This window comes from Dermacentor variabilis, chromosome 4 (assembly GCF_050947875.1).
Source record: "Dermacentor variabilis isolate Ectoservices chromosome 4, ASM5094787v1, whole genome shotgun sequence".
Lineage (NCBI taxonomy): Eukaryota > Metazoa > Arthropoda > Arachnida > Ixodida > Ixodidae > Dermacentor > Dermacentor variabilis.
Window position 1 is genome coordinate 118,451,795 of NC_134571.1, and position 20,666 is coordinate 118,472,460.

The 20,666-nt window shown below is 44.6% G+C and overlaps 1 long non-coding RNA gene across 1 annotated transcript; it reads right to left on the reverse strand.

Moving 5' to 3' along the window:
• Positions 1-371: 371 nt before the first annotated feature.
• LOC142577910 (uncharacterized) lies at positions 372-19,753 on the reverse strand. The gene is made up of 3 exons (XR_012827102.1): positions 19,681-19,753; positions 13,415-13,514; positions 372-636 (listed from the first exon to the last, which is right to left on the reverse strand). It is a non-coding gene; the product is annotated as an uncharacterized LOC142577910 (long non-coding RNA).
• Positions 19,754-20,666: the final 913 nt, after the last annotated feature.

Genomic DNA, 20,666 nt, shown 5'->3' on the forward strand with positions numbered 1-20,666 from the left:
ATACTAAACTACATTCTATTCAGGGAGAGACAAACGAAGTGGACGCGCTAAACTCCAGGAAAGCAGGCATAGGAATATTTGCTATAATAAAAAAATTCTGTACTTGATGAGGTATTGTTTTTAGGGTGACACCATCTGAACTGATACTACTTAGGTATACTATTTGTTCTGTAACTGCGTAAATCTCCAGAAAACCAGGTGAGCAGCCAACTCACCTCTTGAAGTAATAAAGCTGGGAGTGGTGTTCTGTGCGGCACTTTTCGGAAAGACGACGACGACGACGACGACGACGACAACACCAACAACAACAACAACAACAACTGCGGCAGCAGAAAAGTTGAAGGAAGAGGCACGGAAAACTTAGCTTGCAAACAGTTTTATTGCATGCTGAGACGTAAAGTGAGGTAATTCTAGAAGTCGCCAACAGCATAAAAAGTGGGCACCATGTAAATCAGTGCAGAGACAGATTAAGCGTCATTAAAAATGAAACAACTTTGCCCATCTTGGAGAGTCCTCTTTGACACCGCCAGTTTCCGAAATGCTGACAAAGTCATGACCATAGATTAGACGGAACGTCCGTGAATCCAAATGCATTCGCACAGTGCCTTGTATATCACTCAAGGAGTGCGTTGAAAGCTGGTACATGAAAAAAAGAAAACGGTTTTGAGCATTAGAAAGGTGTCTGTTCAATACAATACAATACAATACAATACAATACAATACGATACAATACAATACAACACATCTTATACCCAAGGATCAAACGCCGAATTGTGAAGCATCTTGTTGACTTTGCAGGTTAGTTAGTATTTCTAAGGTTTCCTAGAATATCGAATGCCCCGCCTGCTGCCCATGCCTTATTGTAATTAAGCGCTTGACGCTTGCCTTGTCTAATAAAAATGCCTACCAGTGTAGAACTAGCTAGTTGGATTGACAGATAGAAGGCTTGTAAAAGGGTCATCGCAAAGTGATTGCGAAAAAATGGTGAATGAAATTGTCGTCGTCTCAGCCAGTTATCTCGACAATGAAAGCGGAAGTCGAAGCCATCATCATGAGTTTTGATATGCTTAGGTGTTTTGTGTAGGAATTTAGAGCCGAAAATGTCAGTCTAAGTACTGCCAACAAAGAACTGAAAAGTCAAAGTGAGGCACTGTAAAAGGGGGTAGGATACCTGAAACAATATTCAAGAATAAATAACTTCAGACTTAAGGGAAGTTCCTGTTCCCACGGCGACACTTGTTCAGCCATCATGAAAATGTAAGGGATAAAGTAACTTGCCGCGTTGGAGATGACATTGTAGCATTGTATCTTGTTCCAACGAAGTGTGGAACTAGCAAGAACATAATGGCTTGTTTTTGCTGCAGGTCAAACAAACAAGAATGTCTAAGCAAAGCACAAAAATTACATTTCAACTGAAAGCTCTTGGCCTTTCTGGAGTCCTTCCGAAGCCAGTCTATGTGAATGACCACTTAAATGCTTAGAATAAGAAGCTGCTCGCTGAGGCCTTGTAGTTAATAAAGGAGAAATGTAGGCGATTGCTATAAACGAATAACTACCAGATGAAAGCAGGAAAGACAACTGAAGGCTCCGTGTTCAGCTTATTCTGCGAGGGGGCCTATCAGTGTTCCGTTAGTCTACAGAAACCTTTCAGTAGTGCAAGTTTGAATCTGGTTTACCAAGTCTTTCTATTTTTCCGTCAACAAATTCAAGAGCATTGTGAGTGACCCACGCCTATATGCCATTCACGTTAATGCTCAGAGTGTAAGAAAAAGTCATAATGAAATCTAGTCTGCTATCATCACTTAAACACCATTTCTCTCATAGCTGCTTTTGCGAGACTTGGCTATCTCCAAACGATTGGGATTTGTACGAGATTCTGTCGTATTTGTCTGATTAAGGTTTTCGACAGCCCAAAGCTATGTTGGCGTCCTTATCATGGCGTCGTTAAATTATTGTAAAAACGAACATATGATATAAACATCTGCGTGCAAAAATATTATTCAGTGCGCATTGAATTAGGATGATACGTCATTATTGCAACATGCTATGTACAGGCTGTATTTATCTATCACCATTGGCAGAAGAACCAGTATTTTGTGACAACGTGAACAGCGTCCTTAGTACCATTTCTTTAAAAAAAAAGGACGTTGTTATAATTGGCAACAGAAACATAAACATACTAGACCATAACAATACACATTCTATAGATATCGCCAATTGTCTCCTTTGTTTTTGCTTTGAATCGATCATCACTCTTCCAATCACATCTACTCCTGGATCTAACGGCAAACTAATCGGCCATACCTATATTTCTGAGTCAACGGTTTCATCCGCAGTGTAGTACCTTAAGAGCTAAGGTTATTGAACACTAACGCCTTTTTCATCGAATTCCCTACCACCAGCAAACAGCCGCTTAAGAATGCTATAAAGTACAATTATCAAGGAGGAGGTCATTACCCGCATTGCCGATTTAGATTGTTCCAGAGTAGATTCACAAAGCGACGCTTACATTGCTTTTCATAAATACGTCTCTTCAACACAAATCTATTGTCGAGTCTACATGCATCGTGAAATGCAGAAGAAACATTCCTGCCTCACATAATTTCTGGTTAACGAACAGTCTTTTGAAGAGCATGTATGAAAACGTCCTTCACAGAAAAGTCAATGCAGTAAGGGTAATCAATGCAAAAAAATCAAATAGTGGCCTCTTGATGTTATACTAAACGCTCGCTAGAGTGTACTCTACCATACTTAAAAATAATGCTTAGGGATACCAAGCGGAAATATGAGTCAAAACCTTCTGAAGTTGGTAGTGGCTCAAAGAAGCAATATAAAATTATTAACTCGTTCCTAAACATAGTTATTGTGTGTCCACCTGTTAAGGAACTAAGATCCTATGAAGTCATACATAATAAACGCCTATACATTGTTACCACTCTTAACGAATTCTGTTGCTTTAAAAGCTCATGTCCTCTGGTCCCTGCCGAACAACCTTTTCAGTGTTCTTAACAGTCACTATATGTTTTGCCATCTGGGGATGTTATTAATATAATGTAGTTACGTGGGAAGACGCACAGCCGAAGCTATATACAAGTATATTTACAAGTGAATACACAGCGCTTCGCCAAAATGCAACAGCCCGCGCTAGCCTGTAATCTCCACCTTCGTCTTTACACCATGGGCTTCTTCATCGTAACTACTGGTCCGTAGAATACCCCGGCGGTAAACGCGCCGTCCCGGTACAACTAAAAGCCGGGCACGGAAGCAGTGCAGTGGGCCTTAAGCCTACGGATATGGACGACATCAATGGATGACCGAGTAAGGTGACGTAGAACTGACGGGAGCAGTTTCGTACGTAACTAGCATCGCCTGGCGGAGCATACGGCAGGGTCCCGTGTATCGGGAAAGGAGCTCCCCTGAAAGTCGGACATGACAAGGGGATGACCACAGGAGCACGAGCGCACCAGGCAATAACTGTGCGTCATGGTTGTGGGCGTTGTATAGACACGGCTTAATGGTTTGCGATGCCGTCAGTAGAGCATGGTCAAGTTGCTGTGCGTGGTCGGCCAGGGCGACAGCGTCACACGAGTACTCGCTTGTTGAGGTCGCAGTAGGAAGTGCAGCGTCCAAGTCATGGTGGTCCTTCAATATGTACATGGATAGCATATTTGTGAGGGTATGGTTCAACGACTCCGTCAGTCCATTGGTTTGAGGGATGGTATGAGGTGGTCAGCTTGTGTTGAGTGAAACAGGAACGCAGAATGCCGGCGATAACTTTCAACAAAAAGTTACGACCATGATAAGTAAGCAGCTGTCGCAGTGCGCCATGAAGCAATATAATGTCATACAAGAGAAAGTTTGCGAAGTCAGTGGCGCAATTGGTTGGGAGAGCCCGTGTGATGGCGTATCGGGTGGCGTAATTGGTTGCAACGGCAACCAATTTATTCCCATAGACTGACGTGGGAAAGGGGCCGAGAAGATCTAATTCAACAGGGAAGAATGGTTTCACTGGAACGGCTGACCATGACAGGTGATCGGCTGGCCATGACCGGCAGGTAGCACCTCAGGCGTTTTCCGATGCTGGCAGGAGTCACAGGCAGCAACATGGCGTCTGACGGAGCAAGCGAGACCGGGCTTGCCGAGAAGCGGTGGTGGACGCGTTCGTACGAGCGAGATACCCGAAGATGTCTTTCGGTCGATGTATCATGGAGCTCAAAGGTCGCAGTCCGTCGTAGATCTTTTGGCACTACAAGCAGATCAGAACCGCCAGGGAGGAAGTTCTTTCTGTGGTGACTGCCACCATATAGGATATATCGGCGAACAGAGGCATTGGTAGTGAATAGTGACTAGGTCGGTAACTCTCGATGAGTACTCACAGCGAGAGGCCCCAGTACTGTTCGTCGGCGATGTTAGCAAAGGCAGAGAGAGAAAATGCCGTTGGCGGTGCTACGGTCGGCTTCCTCAGGCTCGTTGACGGGGTAGCGAAACCTACAATCAGCATCCTTGTGTAGACCGCCAGATTTTTTAAATGACAAAATACGAATATTCTTGTAGGCGTAATAGTCAGCGACGAAGTCGTCCTACAGGGTCTTTAGGTGACCACAACCAGCAAAGCCCGTGATGGTTTGTAACGACCGAAAAGAATCGGCCATATAAGTATGGACGGAACTTCGCAATCGCCCAAACTAGGGCCAGACACTCACGCTCAGTGATGGAGTAGTTGCACTCGGAGCTTGAGAAGGGCCAGGTGGCCTGAGCGATAACACAGGCGTTGCCGTGCTGGCGTTGTGCTAGTATTTTATGCGAGAACGCCGAAGCCTCGTTATCGCACCACTTCAAAGGGGCGTCTTTATTCAAAAGCTCTGTTAGTGGTTGTGCCATCGCCGAGAAATTTTTCACGAAGCGGCGGAAGTACAAGCAAAGGCCGATGAAGCTGTGCACATCCTTGACACACTTCGGAAAAGGGAAGTGCGTAACGGCATGGATTTTGCCTAGGTCCGGTTGCACTCCATTCGCATAAACGAGATGTCCACGCGCCGTAATCTAGCGACAGCCAAAGTGACACTCTGATCCGCTGAGTTTCAGACCGGCTCGACGAAAAAGGTTCAGGATTCCTGAGAGGCGTTATAGGAGCGTCGAGAATGTTGGGGAGAATAGGATAACGTCGTCTAAGAAGCACAGGGATGTGGACCATTTGAAGCCACGAAGAAGGGACCCCATCACGTGCTCGAATGTAGCCGGAGCGTCACTCTCTTCAGAGACGCTCCGGTCACATTATTCCGATTTTGTGGCGGCGTAGGGAGCAATGCAGCGTCACCTGGAGGCACTGTATCGTCTAGTTTTCCTGCTGGGAGAGCCCGTAGGTGGGCGGGGAATAGAGGCGACGGGGCTGGGGCCGGCGAGATTGTCAGCGTAGGGGTGAAGGCGACCGTGAATAGGGGCTGTTCGGTGCAGGAGATTCAGTGGCGGTATTATCAAACCGTGCAACGTAAGGACGGGAAGCGCCGCTTGGGCAAGAGTAGCCAATATATGTGGTATAGGGCGGCGAACTCCAGCGAGTTGGACAGTGGCGAGAATTGTACCAGATCCGTAGGCAGTGAAAATAAATGGCTTGTCGCCAGCAGTGTGCCATTCAGATGGCTTAAGGAAAAGTAGTGGGTAATAAGGTGTAGGACGGGGGGAAGGATCCGGTGGGGCGTCAGGGTGATGGGTCGAGCAGACGGAGGGAAGACCCATGTTGACAAACTATTGTTGGACAACTGCCTGAATCAGGGAAACCGTGACTGCAGGTGTGTCGGAGGAGCTATATTTGAAAGCAGCCGGGGAGGTGACCTCAATTTTTCGCCGGAAAACCCGGGTAACATCGCCAATGTTGGGGCGGGGAGCATTGGCCCAGGAAGATGTTGCCGCGGTGTTTGGCAGACGGGCAAACTGTTGGTAGATTGGTTGGCTTTTTGAGAATTCCAGGTGGCGACAGTCATTGAAAACTGTGTCCACCGTGGTCGCGTTGTTCAAGATGAGCAAGACTATAAGAAACCTTGTATTGGTCACTCATGTGTGCGTCGACTTTGCGGCACAGAGACAAGACATCTTGAATGTTTGCGACTTAAGGCTCTGTTGACGTTTGCGCGCGGCTGGATAACTCGTTCTTCGCGGCAGGTTGCTGACCGCAGGGGTAGCCGAACGAGTACTGCAGCTTTTATTTAAGCGTATGACAATGGGTGACGTAATTTTCATGTGTTCTAAACATTACTCGAGGTGTGCCATTGACGTAATATAATACGTTCTCTAGTATGACAGTAGGGTACCACCGATTATTGGTGCTGACGCAATCCTACAGGCTGATCCAGACCTCCACATCTTCCTCATCTTTCCCCAAGAATACGCCGGGTTCACGCGGAGTGGAGGGTGCGAGGTAGGTCATCGGAGCGGCAGAAGGTGTGAGAGCCAGTTGATTCGATCTATTGTCTCCGGGAGCCACGATATAATGCTCAACGTACCACCTACTGCGAAGCTCCGTGACGAGGACAGGAAACATGGACCTCCACCGAATATGTTACATGGGAAGACGTATGCCAGAATCTATATACAAGTATATTTACAAGTGAATGCGCTGTTCTTGGCCAAAAGGCAACAGCCTGCGCTAGCCTCTAATCTTCGTCGTCGACTTTACACCGTTAGCCTCTTCTTCATCTACTGGTCCGTAGCAATATGATAAATTGATATGATATTTGGAGGCATCCAGGCCCGGTCTCGATGGTATGCATTCAGTAAATATAAAACTAACTGCTCATCACATTGCTGTGCCTCTGTCTCACAATATAAACTAATTGTTTCAAATAGGAACGTTCGCCACACAACTTAAAACAGCTAAAATTATTCCTGTATTTAAAATGGTAAACAATATCAGTATTGCGAAGTACCTTCAAATAGCAATAGTACCTATTCTAAATATTGAATAGAAAATGCATTTAGAAGTGCCTAATGAAATACTTCACCAAATTTAACGGCTCATCCCCTAATCAATTTGGTTTATCGATGGGATGCTCGATACTGATCTCATTGCTTTGTTTTGCCGACAAAACTAATGATGATATTGACGAAGGCAAGCATAGTGGATCCGTTTTCATTGACCTTTATAAAGCATTCTACTCGATCAGCCAAAGTATCTTATTAGGCCTATTGTCTGCAACTGGCATTATCGGCCCCGCCTTGTCACTCTTTACCGGCTATTTATCTAACAGGCAACAAGCCGTCTATGTTATTCCAGCACACTCTGAGTTCATTACAACTAACAAAGAAAGCCTCAAGGCTCAATACTGGGCCATGTGTTATTGTTATTTGACATAAATAACCTCCGTAACTGCCTTACTGGAGCTGAAACTTCTTTGTACGCCGAAGGCTCCACAATCCTTGCTACCAACTGGGCTATAGATTGTTTTGAGTACAAAATAAACATTGATTTACAGAATATTTTAAACTGGTACTGACATATCTTTTGACCACATGTGTCGTTGTCAAGAGTCATTTCAATCAGTTATTTTTTTCTAAAGATGAAATAGAACTGGACAAGTTGCATCTTATTTCGTATTATAATACAATGCAAGGATGTTTTGTGCAATGAGTGGTTGAGTACCAGTGACATAATTTAACTGAGGAGTGCTTTCGTCATCGGGCGAGTCCTTGAATGTCTCGGGGGAGTGTCTAATCATGTCCTGAATTTACCTCAATTTCTCGATTATTGGGCTTTGTTCATGATAATATTGACGCCTTAGAGATTCTAGAGCACTAACCCATCAATTTAGCTTGACTTAATATTTTCCTTTAGTGTAGCTTTAACAATAACTTTCCCGTAAACATTTTATACAAGTCATTTCTCGTTAACAAAAATTGTACTAGATTCCCTGCTCCTAACAATTTCCTTGTACTAATGATACCAGAGAATTAAGGAAAACATACCCATTATAATTTTACTATAACCTTCTTTGATACATTAATTTGTCGGCATCGTTGATTGCTTTTAAACACGTATCATTTTTATTTCTGTTGGGTAGCTAACTTGTGATATATGCTGAATTATATTCGACTTGCTTTTGCCATATTCATGTTTATGTGTGTGACCCTTATTTTAAGTATTATTACGAGTTGCCTAATCATCGACATATCTAATATTTAGCCGGTATTTTTAGTTATTATTTTATTGTAATTACAGACACTTCCAATACTAGTGTTTAGTGTTAGTATTGTGTTTCTTATTTTGCTCGCTATTATATTTACTACTCCTTTCTTTTATAGACGGGAAGTCCCCATAAAGCTTTACGCTCTCAGACTTCCTCTTACATATTTGATTATGAATGTGCACCACTAACTAGCCTGAATAAAGAGAACCTGTGCTGCAGCATGAGTGCTTCAAAAGCTGAGTTTACAGTTGCAAGAAATTGCTGTGGGTTCTAGTTAAGCAGGCACTATGACGAGCACCTTTTACTCACACTTTCTCTATCATGAGTATACCTGTTGCCCTGGTCGTCTCAAATGATAGAGGAAGTGTGAGTGATAGGCGCTCTTCACTGCAGCTTACAGTGTGCTATGGTTGCACTGGTATACTGGAAGCTGCAGTGAACTACAACAGAGAATGCTACTGATCAGATGAAATCAGATCTCTACGGCTACAACCACCACAAGTGACAGCATGCATGCTAACCGAGAACTAATGAGCATGTCAATACATTCATTGCACAGATATTTGAGGCTACAGTTGAATCGAAAAATTAAGCAACCTTGCTTGACGTTTATGGGGCCACAAAATTTGAAATTAGTCAGGTGAAAATCTAAATTGCACTGAGCGATAGTTTCATCGAACAAGAAAAGCTTTACATGACGTTTATAGCTTTGGCGGCTGTGACTGCACTTCATGAAGCTTGAAAGATTTACAGTAAAATAATGGTACTAAGGGTTTTTAACACCATGTGCTCGGTTATCAACTACCACCACCAAGAATTTACGGCTGCGAGAGTGAAGGAGCGCTTAACCGATGCAACCTCCGTGCATCAATGTATTTGGCTGTCACCTTCAGTTAATTGATGTCTGTAGACGTGAAAGTAGTGATGCAGTGGTTGGTGGCGTTTTCCCTTGTCAAGGGTGGCAAAACCGGGCCTTCATTCTTGCAATTAGCGTTTTGGGTACCGCCTGGAGCGCATTTTTAAAATGTATTTCGCTAGAGTTGTGAACTATCAAAACCGTAATGGGGGAAAATTCAAGCCACAGTCCTTTGGCAAACAAAATATTGAGCCGGAAATGGTGGGAGTGGCAAACATCACTGTCCGCTAGTCAGGGTGGTTGACAAAATGTTTGCTCATGCACTGCCTAGGATGGATGGGTATTCTATGAGCAAAAGAGGAGATATGTTGGTTGAGCTCGTGGAAAGAAATCGATTGCGAATAGCGAGTATCCTCTTCAGGAAGCGTTATAATGAGAAGGGGATCAAAAAGAAAAGGTCTATCAGCGATACAGCACTGAAACAGATTTCACATTCTATGGCGACTCTAGTGTTGGGTAGGACGTTTCCATAGACGTTTCCATAGGATAAAGGGCAGTTATCGCAGGTGTGATGAAAGGAGTTATAACGTGATAGCTAGGCTCACGATTCCACACATTTTGAAAATGGAAAGGGTATCAATTGGTCCTGAACAGGCCAACCTAGTAGAATACAGGACAAAAGGGGAAAATAATAGGCTAGTACTTGTGAACAATAGCGAAGTTTTAGAACGATGATGATAGGACAGGTGTAATGAATGATGCATAACCTATGTAAAATAATTTCCTACGCAACAATCAATTTTGTTTATAAGACACCAAGAGATCTAACATGTAAGCTCATCTAAATAACAAAGTAACTAACAAATAAAGAAACGAAGGATCGTGACTGCCAATACCTGCAGGTGAGATTGAAATAATTGAATGGTAAGAATTGTTAGACAAGAGGAAAATTGATGTAATTTGAAATGATGACATTAGAAAGGTTGATGAATTAGTGAATAACAAAGGGATATGAGTTTAGAAAGAAGGATTCATGACATTGGCAGAAGCGAGGTGTAGGAAGTCAGAGACGGGCAGGGTAAAGTCGACATTTATTTATGTGTTTTGATGGTTTAATATGAACAAAAGAGGAATAGTGTATTGAATCGTACTGTAAGAGGCACTTAACCGAATATGACGTAGTTGCGAAGAAGAAAAGAGATCATAAATATGAATACGGACGATGTCAGAAGAGCCTTGGAAGATAGTTCCAGTTGAAAGGCAATAGGAGAATATGGCGTGACAGTCGATCGGTTAAATATTGACGGGGATATTTTGCGCGAAAGGTCGTGACCCTATACCACAATACCTCATGACTCCACATCTACTTGAGTCTTATAAAACCATTAGTAGTGAAACATGAAATAATTTGGAAATTATCGTCTCATGACCTTCCTGGAGTTAACAGCGCAAAACATAAAGGAGACCCGAGACGAGAGGGCGACACCATACGCGCTGACTCTCAACAACTTTGTTGAAAGTCAGCGCTTGTGAAGTCGCCCTCTCGTCTCGTGTCTCGTCCACGTTTTGCGCTGTTAACACTAGGATGGAAAACCAACAAGCCCACGCTGCTATTCTAGCGAAACCTATTACCTTGTTTTTAGAATTATAGAGTATATTTATTGAGAACATATTGAATTGATTCGGGGAAGTACTTGACTTGAATAGCCAGAGAACAATCTAGATTAAGTAAGGAATATTTTACAAATGTTCACATCTATCCCATCATGAGGTCTTTGATAAGTATGACCGTTACGAAGAAACAAGATCATGGAAGGGTGTAAACGAGATCGCATTGACTCATTGAAAGACAACGAACAGTTAAGTTTTCCGAGGAATAAACTCGTTTTGCAATGGCCTTTTAAGAAGCCGGAATTCTTGCATAGATAAGACACGGCAATAAAGCAGTATATTGTAGATGGAAACGTTGAAGTCATTCCTGAGAATAATCGGCGCAAGCATCCTCTCTATTATGTGCTGCACAGAGAAGTGCTGAAAGAAGACCAACCAAAGAAGAAAACTTCGAAATTTTTTTGGCGCTTCTTTTTCAGTTTTCAGGTTTGTTTCACTAACTTAGGGCCTGCACTGATGTGTAAACTTGAGCGCTGAAGTTCTAGAGCTTTTTGTAATATTTCAGTGCAATCGTATACGATTAGATGCTGATGTATAAAAGGGTGTCTGCAAGTTGGGGTTCAAAAAAATATGAGTGATGGCTTCCATTTCCTTTGGTGCTCGAACATGCCTACCAAATTTGAGTATGATCGGCTGTAATCGTGACGCATGACTCGTGTCCCATTTGGAGTCACGTGAATTCCGTTTCTCCAGTCAGCTACTATTTAACATCGGCTGGATAAGATCTTCAGAGACGACAAGATGATCCCAGATGAGCTGGCATCCTCGTTTAAAGTAGAACATTTGTTTACTGGCTTAGACTGTAAAGAAAATGCTTTGGATAACTATTCAAACCAGCTAACGCAATCATGTCTGACGCTGGAAGGACTGTAAAAAAAATCTCCGGATTTTTCTGCTTGCAAGAAAGTGTTAATAAAAGCTAGAAAGGGCAAGCAAATGTCTTCAACCAAGATTTAATACTGCCGCTTAAAACGGGTAATATTTCGCATGACATGGGGTGAAGATAACAGCTTACTTGCGAATTTCCATTCTGAGCTTAAGGTGCCTATGAAAGGTTCCGTTCTTCAAATCGTTTCTAAAATCTACGATCCCTTGGGACTAATTTGCCCCTTTGACGCAATAAGAAAATTGGTTTTTCAGCAAATGTGGATCAACAGATTTTGATGGAAACCTATATACACAGCAACAAGAAATAAAATGGGTCAATTGGACTTGCCACCTGCAGAACTTCAAGGAGGTTAGCGCTATACCGCTTCTTATTTTTGACAACTGAACACCAGCAATAGAAATTCGAGCTGCACATCTTCTGTGATACGAGTTATAATTCCTACGGTGTTGTTGTCAATGCTCGCTTGAAAAAGAAGGTGCCACTATTTGAGAAATTTTTCGCTGCTAAGTCCAGTGTTGCACCTTTCAAGAAGTTAGAAATACCATAACTTGAACTTATATGGAAGCAGTAGATGCAACCATGTTGGATTATGTAACACAAGAAATTGGAAACATTCGTTGGAAATAGACTTCTCAAATTCTAGAAATCGTCGATACTAAACAGTGGAGGTACTGCCCAGGAGAAGCGAATCCAGCAGACCGGCTGACTGGCCACAGTTAAGCTAAAGCAATTTTAAACAGCACAGTTTGGTGGCAAGGACCCTTTTGGCTTCGGTGACGGGAAGTTGTTTGGTCACAAGATATTTTGCAGGCTCACGATTTCTCACCAGCAACTGTTGTTGATTTTATAATTGCACACTTTTCGCATGTACATCCAATATGTATTGAGAACTGCAGCAGCCGAAACAAGCTCCTCAAAATAGCCAGATGGATACTACGTTTTAGCAAGGAAGCTGATAGACCGCCTAAAGATCGCTTGTCAATGGCTGAACTCCTAGCTGTACACTCCTTAATCAAACAAGAACAAGCAAATTACTACCTTTCGGAGGATCTTACACACTCAGGAGTGAGGGTGGACTCAGCCGTGGCAAAGGTTTCGAGATTTTTCGTCTATGACAGACAATTAAGAACCCCAAGCCGATTACCAAATTTCTGTACGAGAGAGTAGACGAAACGTACCATGGTAGTATGATCAAACATACCTTCCACGGATCTCATCACCAAATGCTGCTCACTGCAGAATTGTACGCAGCGGTGTACAAGATGTATTGGTCAAACTGAAGGGAAATCTTAGTGCGAATAGCATTCTTTGCTTAATTCAGCCGTCTTGCGCCCATGCATCCACCCACCCACTCAGCCGTCCGTCCGTCCGTCCGTCCCTCCATCCATCCATCCATCCATCCATCCATCCATCCATCCATCCATCCATCCATCCATCCATCCATCCATCCATCCATCCATCCATCCGTCCATCCATCCATCCATCCATCCATCACATCCATCCATCCATCCATCCATCCATCACATCCATCCATTCATCCCTCCATCCATCCATCCATCCATCCATCCATCCATCCATCCATCCATCCATCCATCCATCCATCCATCCATCCATCCATCCATCCTAGACAAATTATATGCCAATTTTCCCTCTAGATAGCTTACCCCAAACGACATGATGAAGGATATATTCTGGGCAACTACACGTTATCACAATCGCAAAAGAAAGAAAAAAGAACTTGAGCAAGATGCTTTTATTAAAGCAGCATGCAGATACTTGTTCAGAAAGCGCATGTTTCAAAAAGAGAGATGCACTCACTACAGCGGCAGTTGCAATCAAAGTTGTCGGTGACACTGGAGGCTGTAGGGCGTATTGCACTCACTTGCCCAGTGTTTACTACAAGGGTCCGCAGTCATGGCTAGGAATATCAAAAGAACCATAAACATGAAGAAGCATACATAGGCCGTGGCATGAAAATGTTTCGAGACTACTTCTGTTATGAGAAAAATATTTTTTGTATGTGTATTGACTGTCAATCTTGAAATAGTTCTAGTGCGTAGCAATGCAGTTTTTACACAATTCCAGCCACTTTGCGAATGTATGTCCGGGAAGTCTTTTTTCCCAGAATGAGTCGACCACTTTTCAGAGATTGCAGCTTGATTTTAGAAGTCGTGACAGAATGGCAAACATTTGAGCTCGGCTTTTAATTATCAGAGGAAAGTGAGTTAAGCAAGAGATAAATATGAAGGGTAAGTCAGAAGAGGGGATTAAAGTAAACGCTGTTGAAAGCAGAAATTACATGTTAACATAATGTAGTAACAGTAGAAGGAATGAATAATTAATAATTGAAGGTCTGAACCCCATTCAAAGGGTCCTTCTTGTTCCATATTGAACTCGTGGCTAATATCCATTATGGGGCATTGGTGAAGAAATAGGTGAATTATACCACGTTATAAACCACAACAAAACTGTGGGGATTGTCATTAAAGGACGTGCTGTTGAAAGGTGAAAAATACATGTTAAAAAGAAACCAATTATTATAGAAAGAATCAATAATCATTATGGTAAAAGCGTACAAAAATAGAACAAATTTAACAGGACCATCCGCTTGAACTCCATAATAAATTCCTGGACTGCAATTGAAACATGGCGAATCCCGGAGTAAAGTCACCAAACGAGTCTGAGGGGAACGCTAAAACTTGCTGACGCTGGGAATGCCTCGCCCTACGGGTGAGACTACCACTTTTTATTGTGTTTAGCATTCTTTGCCTACTTCAGCCATTTCGAGTTGGTCCACCCACCCATCCATCCATCCATCCATCCATCCATCCATCCATCCATCCATCCATCCATCCATCCATCCATCCGCCCGCCCGCCCGTCCGTCCGTCCGTCCGTCCGTCCGTCCGTCCGTCCGTCCGTCCGTCCGTCCTCTTACGCCGACCCAGTACACCAAGTTGTCTACCAGCTTTGGCTGCAAGGTATGTGCTCGTGATGCTGTCGTGGTCATTCCGGATTCGTGATCTGATGCTCGTAATGCCGCCGTCATCACGCCTTCGACGCCGACGCAGTGTCCCAATTGTGTAAAAGCTTAGGTCGCTAGGTATGTGATCGCTGTAATAATGTAGTCGCGTTCGTTATTTGCATCGTCGTCATTCCAGCTTGCCATCCAACTCTCGTCATGCGTTGTAGTCATGCCATCGCCGTCATACAGCTGTCATGCATTCGTTGTCTAACCACTGTTGTGATACCTCTGTGGTCGTTCCATCACCATCACTCAAGCTTCGTCATCCCACACTCGTGACGCCACCGTCGTCACACGGGCTTCATGATGCAGCCATCGTCACTCCATTGTCATCATAGGATCGTCGTCATCCCATCGCCCTCATACTGTTCTCATGCCAGCGTTGTCATTGCGTCGTCATCTCCATCGTACCTGCCAACCTGCGAGCTTTAAAATTCCTAAGAATCCCCTGAATAGGAAGGGAAGGGAGAGTATGGCACGCATGTTTAAGAACTTTGCCCTGAGCACTACATTTTCTTGCAGTGCGTATACGCGCTTTATTATTGATTTAACTTCAGATGCAAAACTCAAGCGCCAGCAAGCTTTTCACCGCAGAGGCTGACAATCAAGTCACTGTCTTGAGATCGCATCAACATTCCCAGGGAATTTGCTGTTGCCAATTTCATCTGCTTCAGGAACTATTCTGAATCAACTGGATCAAAGCAAGTACCGCTATAGTTAGTATACGATGTTCTCACTGTCTCAAGAAGACGGCGCAAGTGCCATATTAATCCTTTTTTGCATGCCTTCTTCTGCAAGTTTCTTCATCCACCAAACCTGTCAAACATTGTTCGAAAAGGAATTCATTTTTCGTAGAACATGAGGCAACAATAGTAAAATCATAGAACGAGCCCAAGTTCGTAAACGTTGCGGAAACTTCGGTCGAGTTGACTGATACGTCTCCTTGCAATTGCTGTCATACCGTCGTTACGATGCTTTCTGGGTCATTGAGTCACCGTCATCGTAACTTCGTCATCCGACTTGCACTGCCGTCATCATGCCATCGTCTTCACAAAATTGTTATATCATTGTCCTCATGCCCTTCGTGTTTACCATGTAGTTTTACCATTGTCTTCACCCCAGTGACGTCATTCCATCGTCATTCCGTCGGCGTCGTACCGCATTACATTATGGTTACATTGACGTCAATCCTCTTCAGTCATTCTAGCATAATTATGCTGTCGTCAATCAATTGTCATTATGCTGCCGTTGTCATGCGATCATTGTCATTGCATCGTCGTCAGGCAGACGCTAACTTGCATTTGTAGTCATACCGTCGTCTTCATGCCGTTGGGGTCGTACCATTGTCCTTTCTCCAGCTTCATCCTCCGACTTTCCTCATGCCGCTATCATCACGCCATCGTTGTCATACAAGTGTCCTGATACAATGGTAAAGCCATGGTCGTCATACACTCCTCTTCCTATGGTGCTCAGGCTGATGTGACGTCGTCATTCGGCCATCGCGATGTATTTGTTGTGATACCTTCGTCTTGATGGCATCGCGGGTTTCCCATCGTCGTCATCATAACGTCTTCATCCGACTCTCATTATGCGGTCGTCGTCCCGCCATCGTCACCACGCAGCTGTCATCATGCCATTTCTCGAATATAAAAGATGACGACGGCCACGTCCCGCACACGTAAATCGTATATTTGAGTAGTGGTTTCATTAAAGTAGTATAATCGGGGCAGCCGTGACGTAGGTTTCGGTAACTTAGATTCGGTACCGAAATCCGCGATTGCGACTGTAGTGGGAACTGTGACCGAGACTACTAGCCTCTTCAGTGACGCGGCATCAGGCATCGTCGGGAGCTTCGCGAGGCGGAATGCCCTTACGTGTACTTCGGCTCCATTCTGACCTTGCCCTTCAGCACGACAGCCCGAAGTTCGCGAAACTGGGATCTTCATGGAGATACGCGAAGCACATCTCAGCCCAGCCATTGGAGCAGCCAACGGTATATCTACCTGTCCACCATGCAGATATTCACATCGACGACGACCTTAAGGCTCGCAGGGCCAGGACGTCGAATTCCTGCGGCTACCCCGTGTTGTAAGCCTAGCCCTTGAAGCCACTGTCTATACACGTGCCGATCTACTGTGCCTTCGTCACGATGGCCACTCCGAGGTTCTCGAGTTTGGGATGTTTACGACTCCTAATGTAAGTCGTCCTGGCGGCCTTGCCCGTATATTACTTTGCGTTATGTGAGCAAAATTCTCGAGTGCATGAGTCAGTAGCAAAATAAAAAGTGACTAGTAAAGTTTCCGAGCCATTGTTCTGACCTCGTACGCCATCAAAGAATCGAAAAAATTCAATAACTATTGTTACGGGGGTGTCGTCATGCTGTCGTTTTGTCATTGTCATCATCTTAATGTAGTCGTCGCGTTGTCCTCATGCCATCGTTGCCATACCGCCTTCGTCGATCCATCGACGTCATTTCTTCTTCATCATTCTATAAAATGGTGCATTTGTCATTGAATCGTGATTATTGGCTGTTTTCATGCCATCGTTGGCACTGCGTCATCGAGAAGCAATCGCTATTATGCATTCGTTTTCATACTATCGTCGTCATGCCATCGTGCTCGTACCATCGTCGCCATTCAGGTTTTCTAATCCTGTTGTCATCTACACTGTGCGTCATCACATTATGGCCATGTCGTCCTCATGCTGTCATCGTTGTGACATCATCCTCATGTAAGACTCACCACCTTATTGTCGTCATTGCTTTGGCGCTATGCAGTCGTCGTCATGCCGCCATGCTCTCGGACGACCTTGGACAGCGAGTCCCATCGCCAAGTGGAGCGATGCCGGGGTATGTCGCATAGAGGCGAAGCAACGGGTCTCAGTATGAGCCCTACACATGTTAAGTAAATCAGAAATACGTTGTGTTGTTACACCACCTGGTTGAGAATCAGTGATCGGAATGTAAGAAGGCAAAATCGCCTTCGATTTTGTAAAGCGGCATGATAATTAAGATATTGCTTTGACTAGAGAAGCAGCGTTTGTTCACTCAGATGTTACTAATGAGCTTTCCAGTATGCCTTGGAGGTACAGTCACAATAAAACATACTCGGCCTACGGCTCCGGCCGTAAGAGCGGCTGCGGGACCACACCGAGGCGTTTCTATCTACATCGGGAGCCTGCTTTGAGGGTGCACCGGGTGACGCCGATCTTCGCCCTCACTCTCGTGCGACGAAGTCACGCGCTTGATAAATTTCAAGTACGGCCTTTGGCTGTTTGGCAGCTGGTGGTCAGTGCACAGGAGGGCGCTTCCATCTTGCTTCGTTTGCCGTGCTGCCGTTTTTCTTGGCAAGGCGGCGGCGGACGACTGCCAGGCACGGCTGGCAGGTTCGGACGGTTTCTGCAATGTGAGCTTAGTAACGCTTTCGCCTTAAACGAGAATGGAACATTAGTCAGGACGGGCGCTGACACCAACAAAGTGATGGCTTTTTGCTTGCTACTCGTATGCACCGATGACTTGCCATGGCGTCTTTTGTTGAGAGCCTGCATGCACGTGCGTCGTCTGTCCAAACGGCAGGCACGGAAGGGGCACACACGGGCGCGAAGGGCACGTAAACATGTAGCGTGAAACCAAATCGGACACTGCCAGGCACGCGTTCCCTGCGCTTAGCCGAACGGCCGAACGCGAGCTGGCGCGGGGAGGAAGGCAAGGGCTCACTGACGAGTCCTCTTTCCAACTGACCGTCAGCTGCGAAACAGCCAAACGTCGCACTTGAAATTTATCAAGCGCGTGACTTGGTCGCACGAGAGTGAGGGCGAAGATTGGCGTCACTAGGTACACCCTCAAAGCAGGCGCCCCATGGAGTTGGCAGCGCCGCGGTGTGGTCCCGCAGCCGCTCCTGCGCCCGGAGCTATGGGCCGCGTATTTTTTTTTCATTCCGACTGTACATACAGGATAAAATGAAGCATTTCAAATAGAATAATGACGACAGCAATAAAGTTCTCGAGTACCCATGTGAGTTTATCGACAATTGTATGTAGTGTACGCGCAATGCTATGTTTTAACACTAGTCAAATATTAAGAATAACAGATCAAATAATTTCACAGTAAAATGTAAAAATCCTCATTGCTGCCTCTAACAGACTAGTGTGCGCTCACAAGAACTATCAGAATTTAGCTGCACTTGCAGTTGCCTTCTTCGATCAACCGAGAAACAGTTCTTCTGGCAGTGCTGCCGGAAACGCTAGAGAGCCCTCAAAATGACACTAAAGGACACTAAATTCCCAGAAATGCACAATTGTCGCTAAGGTAACTAAAAACCTGTTAAATTTCGCAACTTTCCCGGTGCGTCATGCGATTTCACAGGGGATATAACTATTCTTTTTGACATGTATAAATAATGATGTAAGGGAAAACTAAAGTAGGAGAAAGAAAAGCTTGCCCCCGGCGAGAGCCGAACCCATAACCCTCCTCAACGTGAGGGGTTCGGTCACAGCTACAGTGATTACGGTTGTCCCCCTGTACTAAACCCAGTCCTGGGAGTCCCAGCAAATGATACTAATTGCGATGGCGTGGGATATGTTTCAAATCAACTGTCAGGGGCTTCAGAAGGCATTTTGAGGGAAGCGGCCGAGGTGGGGCTCATGTAGCCTTGGCATATTTCTTTGTTGTTGTGAAACCGAAGCTTAATTTGATACGTTAGGCCTTTTGGGGGATGCAGAACATGTGAGGCAATGTGCACGACTTTGATATCATAGTGTCAGCCAACGAAGCTTTCTTGAGGCTTTTTCCTACCGAGGCGGGACCAGATGTTATACGCACGAGTCAGCTGTACATGTGCTACGTGGTAATTACAAGAAATGTTAGCGTTTTTTTACTGTAGATCCGTAATTACAATATTTGCTGCATTAAAAGCTATACAGATAAATAAGAAGTACGGAAGCTAAAAGTTATCGCAGAAACCTTACACTAAAATAGATAAATCTGGGGACACAATAAATTTATTAAAGATCGCAATATCATGCGGCGTGTTAACAGTAGCAGGAACGGTGAAAATTCTTACTACAGGAGAAGTGTGTGTTGGCAGTGTGCTTTCGCAGGCAGTTGGGTCGGTCGACTGGATGGCATGGTTTTGCTTGTCCGTCGCATGTGTCATCTGAAATAAACAGAAATAATTAAAGACCGCGAGTCCGTGCTCACGCTGATAAAGAATAGTGAGGGAACGGCATTGTAAGGGCTCCGCTCAATAATACCGCATGGTGTGGTAAAATGTTCTACAAGCTTCAGCTGAAAAAAGGATACGAATACTGCCTTCGGCACTTCTAGTACACAGTAATTCTACCTGAGGTTGTGTTGCTTTGTATCACAAATACAATATAGCGACCCACTTTTTGGGTGTTAAAAAAGAAAAAGCATCGACAAAGTGCACGAGAGGCGAAGCGAGATCTACATTTATGAATAGCATCAAACAGACGCGGTATAGTTCTGTTAGGGCAACGAAATTGGCAAAGGTATTTCATGTACTACTTTACTGCTTAGTATCTTTCTCAGGCATGCCGAAAATAGACTGCGTTATTCGCGTGCTTAGAATATGCCCATTGTCTCTAATTGATATCTACGTGCTGACGACGAAGTTATCTTTTAGTTAAACGCTGGCATTGTTGTCTCTATATTTTCGCTTTATATTTTTGGAAATTCTGGGAGCTGCCACTCCCTCGTTGCGACCATGGAAGCAAGACACTTCCGAGGGCCTTCCTGGCACGCAGCCGCCCGGTCGCCTTACGTCCAGGAAGCGTGGGAGCGAGTCGACCGACACTGAAAGCGAAGCCATCGAGTTGCACTCGGACAACTGCAACTTCTAGGACTACGACTTCAAAGTTGTCATGAGACGAACGGGAAAAAGAAGACTCCTGCGGGCGTCAGCGCGGTCAAGTGTTTCAACCGTGAAATATATACCACAGCGCTGGCCGCACAGTGTCCTGTTCTTGCCGGTGGACCCTATGACCAATTTGCGGCTCCTGAATGGCAGGTTTATTTTCGTTACTCGAG